Source organism: Malus sylvestris, chromosome 1, assembly GCF_916048215.2.
Source record: "Malus sylvestris chromosome 1, drMalSylv7.2, whole genome shotgun sequence".
Classification (NCBI taxonomy): Eukaryota; Viridiplantae; Streptophyta; class Magnoliopsida; order Rosales; family Rosaceae; genus Malus; species Malus sylvestris.
Window position 1 is genome coordinate 3789171 of NC_062260.1, and position 5548 is coordinate 3794718.

Genomic DNA, 5548 nt, shown 5'->3' on the forward strand with positions numbered 1-5548 from the left:
ATTTAGGACGTGTCAGCCTTCGTTTTCTGCTTGCTTGCACAGTAGAGTACTTCGTTGGCATCACCGTTGAGGTCCACAAGCTCTTTTTCTGCCTTCATTAGCTTGTGGTTCTAATACTTGGTGATGCCCGTCTCATAGTCGAGTCTCCCACGGGCCTGATCTATACTTTTCAATTGCGTCTCTGAGTCCATAGAGCTAAGCGATGACGTAGGATTTGCCTTCGGCGACCTCGGAAGTGGATGAGGTTCCATGTTGTGCCACCTGTGGAAATTCCGCGTTAAAGCCCTTATTTCATGTGGAAACTTGGACATGTTTGTGCTGTTAATTGTTTTGGCTATCTAAGAAGTCTAATTTTTTATGGGGTTAATGGTTATTGCAACTATAAGAAGCATATTTATACACAAGTCTACCATGATGAGGATGAAACCAGTTGGGTGAAAGAGGAAATGTGTCGAAGGTGTTTATGTGGTGAGGATGTGATGCATGTGACCTTCAAAAGTTGTAAAAATCCTCACCACTACATTTTTTAATCCCCAACTTGAACGATGCTTCCAAATGTTGTTACTTCATTTCCAACATAAAGTTTAGTGTGTTATCAAATCTCACACCCCTAAATCATGTTGTGCATGGGTTGATCCAGGCATATCTCACTATTTTGTAATGGTGGGGACTATACATTGATAGTTTCAACAAGACATGGGTTCGAATTTTGGAGGTTTTTACATCGTTTTTTTTTACTTTCTAAACCTATTGTTATGGTTTTAACTCATCGTTTGGAGGACATTTTGAAACCCAGAATCCAACACGTTGTATATACTAATAACAATATACAAACCAACAAAGCCAAATCCACCAACACAACTCCATGAATATTCAATACCTACACAAAAATTAAAACGCAAAACTTTAAGATTGAAAACCAAAAATTGAAACCTAGAATGTAAAATAACAAAACACATAAACAAATAAAGATTTCCAGAACACATTCCGAGCCCTCTTTTCTTTGACTTCCCATCTCTAAAAATCCAAAAAAAACCTAATTGAAGAAACAAGTAATTAGTTACAGAAATGGAGATAGTGTTCGAGTTAGATAAAGAAAGAGATGAGAGAGAGAGAGAGAGATGAATCGGATGGCTATGGAAATATGGCTACCAAAGCTTCACTGACCGGAAAGAATGGAGCTTTCCGGCCAAAACGCAAAATCTGGTACAAAAATATCTTTAAGGATGGAACACTGATGCAAACAAGAAACCCTCACTTCAAAGCTTGACTCGCGATTTCCCTCTCTTCGAAATCAAAGCTTAGAGGTTTGAGCTTAACCTAGAAACCTAGAGTTCACAGAGCTCTCTCGGCATGCCTCTCTTCTAGATGACAAAAATGAAGAAATGAGCTGAAGGTTTTTAGTATTTATATGTGGGCATTTTAGTAATTTCAATTTTGTGCATGGTGTGCGTGGCTTGTGAATGGCCGGTTTGTCCTATTTTTGTCCCAAGATTAAGAAAATGTCCCATTTTTGGGTATGTCCCTTTAAAGTATGGTTATATCATAAGGCCAGGAGGCAATTTTCCATTGCAACCTTGATCAAGCCTCGACCTAAAAAGATTGTCAATTTGGCCAAAAAAGAAGTTAGGCCGCCTTTTCACTTTGCCGAGTCTGAAATGTTGGTTGGCCTAGAAGAAAAAGCTAGACCACATACTTGCTTGATTGAGACTGAAAAGTTAGTCGGCCTAGAAGAAAATGTGAATGTTTTCAAGCCAGATATACAATTTGATTTGGAAGATCATATGCCAGAGAAATGTTCCAATGACACACAAGGCTGAAACATGGCCCTCAGACAAGAAATCATGTGAATTTATATGGTTATTGGAGATATAGCCTCAGACACAAAAATCATATCAATCAATATGGTCATTGAAGATAGAAACAAGGTGGAGCAATCTCGTTCGACTGAGTTGTCCAAGTTAAATGCCAATATTGGGGAAGTGATTATGCTCAGGGCATAATAACTCCATGCATTTGGCGGCTGAGAATAAAAAATATTTGGTGAAATCAATAATATTTGGAGATGATCTTTTACTTGACCAAGAGTAAAATTAGATTAATGATGATGGAATAAAAAATCTTGGCTAATAATAGAGCATTGTTTGCCTCTTCCTTTTTGTTTGCTAGTATAATAACAACTTTTATTTTCTTAACTATTTGCTTGTTGAGGCTGATGCTTAAGAAAATAAAGGGGGCAAGGAGTGATTGTTTGAAAAAAAAAAGTGTGCAATTTTAAGGGCCACCAACTTTAATTGGTAGGCCTTCATGTGGATTAGTAGCTTAATTCGGGTGAAGAGGTTTTTTTTATTGTTTTGCTAAGCATCAATATATTTCATTCCGTTACATAGGTCATTACTCCAAGAACTAAATGTGCAATATATGGTGACAAGTTGGAGACGATTAATTTCCTTAACCATTCGACATGCAGGCCAAAGCTTAAAGAAACTGGGGAAGAAACTGGGGAGGCAATGTTTGGGCCTAAAATTGATATTTTCTGCTAAATTGATGTTAGTCCAAAAAGATGGTAGCAAGTCTCGGCCTAGCAGTGAGTTGTTGGTGGCTTGGCTGAATGAGGACACTTTATTAACTATCTTAGCAAAATGGAGTATTCTATGATCAGTTACTCACAAGAATAATTCAGAATTAGGCATTTAGACTACCGAACTACATTCACCACAAAGACACTCATCTCCTTTGAGTAATTTTGTCTTTATAGTTTGATACCGATTCGACGCACCTACATTATCACATATATAGTTGAAGATGTTGAACCCAGTGAAAAATATGTAGAGCTTTGTAGTGAGTTGCATAACATTGCCTTCAGTTTATAAAACCCTAGGCCAAGAGTATTCCTTCATCAGCCGAACTTGCTCGATGTAGAAGTTAGTAGTACGTTTTGTCACCACACTACCACCTTCATTTTACTCACTTGACCAAGCTCGATAGTGAGTGTAAACATGATTTCTTGTGACAAATCAAACAAGAACACATGTACAAAGTAATTATATTGTATTAATGAAAATTAGGGTTTACAATCTCTTATACAAAATGTTAATCCTCTTATTTGATCTCCAAGTTGCAAAGTGTATGTAGGGATAGTTGATACAAGGGTCGTAAAGACTTGATCTTGGGTGAACGGATGTCCCAATGTTTTGGCTCTTGCAATGGAGGAACCGGCACGTGAAGGGGTGCTTGTGAAGGGATATAATGAGATTTATGTGGGATTTCTAGTGACTAGCATGCATATACAATTCAAAATTTATATACATTAGCAACGGAAGCATGTTATCACATAATATCAAAGCTATAGTCATGCAAATCCCCTTCAAGAAGCATAGGTTCATATATGATGCATCTAAGAAATTATTGAAGAACAAAGTGAAGGTATAGTTTTATACCTCTTGATCTAGACTTAAGACCAAGGATTGACCACCTCCAAGCTCTTTGTTCTTGGAACTCCTTGAGCCTAGCCTCCCTCCTTGATTCCTCCACCTTGCTAGAATGAGTGCTCCTTGGTTCTCCTTTAGTCTCCAAGGTTGAAGACCTCTAAAGATCCACACCCACTAGTGTAGTGGGATGGATGGAGGAATAACCAAAAGGGAGAGAAGATGATTAGCTACTTCTCCCTTTTGGTGGCCGGCCTTGTGTGTGTTTTTGGAGAGAGAGATGTTTTCTTCTTTTGTGAAAAATGAACACACAAAACCCTAATGAAACTTTTCACTAAAAGTTCCTTTTATATCTCAAAAATAGTTAGCCAACAACTTGACTCCCTCTCTCCCTTTCCCTTTATTTGGCCGGCCCCTTTAGTGTTGTTTGGGCTTTGGGCTTTTATTATTTCAAGTCATCCTATGCTTAAATAAAAGCCCAATGGGTTTGGGCTTAATGGGCCCATATTAACCCGAACTTTTCTTTAAGTCCAAAAACGATCTTTCATCGTTTCTATGATTTCTTTAGACTTTCTAATTAATCATAACACTTAATTAATCCAATTAATTTATTCCATCATCCATTAGTTGTCTCATTACAAGAGTGTATCGGTGTACAATCATTTTAGGTTTTAATTAGCAAGGTAGTGAGGTGATTGGCACCAATCCAATTGATTATATTTAATCCAATCACTTAGTGAATTAAAACTTACTTTTAATTCTCCTTCTTCTTTGACGACTACTTATTTAATCATCTAGAAGAACTCACAAGCCATGAGTGACATCTAATTATATATCATGGCTACCCAAGCTAATGTAGAATTTGTTCGGAGAACCTATTCAGTTGGAATTACAATGTAATTCGATCTTTCTCTAAAACAATACTCTCAATCACATTATTAGGGTATGGATATATTATGTCAAACCCCTAATGTGATTATTCCATGTTATATGATTCAATTGAGTCGTATAGGAACACTTTCCCTTATTACGCTCGATACTTCGGCCGAAGATTCCCGAATCATATCTTAGAGTATTCATCCTCTCATAAAGAGGATTAGAGATCCCTTGTTGATCATTCACATGCCTCTGAGAATAAATCACTGACCCCAACAATGCATAGAACACACCCAAGATGAGGTGTGGTCACGTCTCATTATCAAAATGATCAGCAACGTATCCCCAAGACAACTATGATGTCTCAGGTCAAAGGATTACTTACATTATTCCAACCATTAGAGTTACTTGCTTGATATGTGAGTAGACCTCCATGCAAGTACTCTCGTTCGATTGTGTTCAGTGAACTCATTCCCATAATGAACACCTACATACCTGTCTTAGTGTCACTACACGAATGGGATGAGACTTTCCATCCTTCCAATTGAAGGGGACATAGTATGTACTGGTCTATGCATTGTCAGTATCCCTCTGACAATCCTATGACCAGGAACCTTTTTGGACATGATGGTTATGTGAAGAAGGTCTTTGTAGTCTAACATCATTAGATTACTTCTTCCATCGATTCTGAAGGAAAAATTTTGTCCTAGCTAAGAACAAGTATGAACATTTGAATACACATGCAAGCTATTAACACTTTAAAGTAGGCATGCATCAAAAAACAATTCATAAAACCCATGACTTTCAAAGCCTAGTATATGGTGAACCAATAAACTCTTTAACAACATTAAAGATAAGTAAAGATTTAGAGTTTCTTTACCCTTGAAGCTCATCCTTGTTTACACAAGGGATTCACCCAAGTGGAGGGCCTTCAAGTCACCTCCAAGCTCCTTGAATCCTCCTTGTGTTTTCCTCCCTTTAGTGCTCCTTTGAAGATTTGAGGAAATGAGGATAAGTTCTCCAAAACACCAAAAGTTTGATGTCTCTAAGTCTCTTCACCAAGGATGTATCTTGTGAAGATGATATGGATGACTTAGGGAAGAAGAGATTGCTAGATGTCCCTTCCCTTAGTGGCCGGCCTCTTGGAAGAAAGTGGAGAGAAAATGTTTCACCCAATTTCAACTAAAAAACCCTAAAGAGAAAATAGCTATAAAGTTGCTTTTATAACCTTTTCTTTGGTGAGT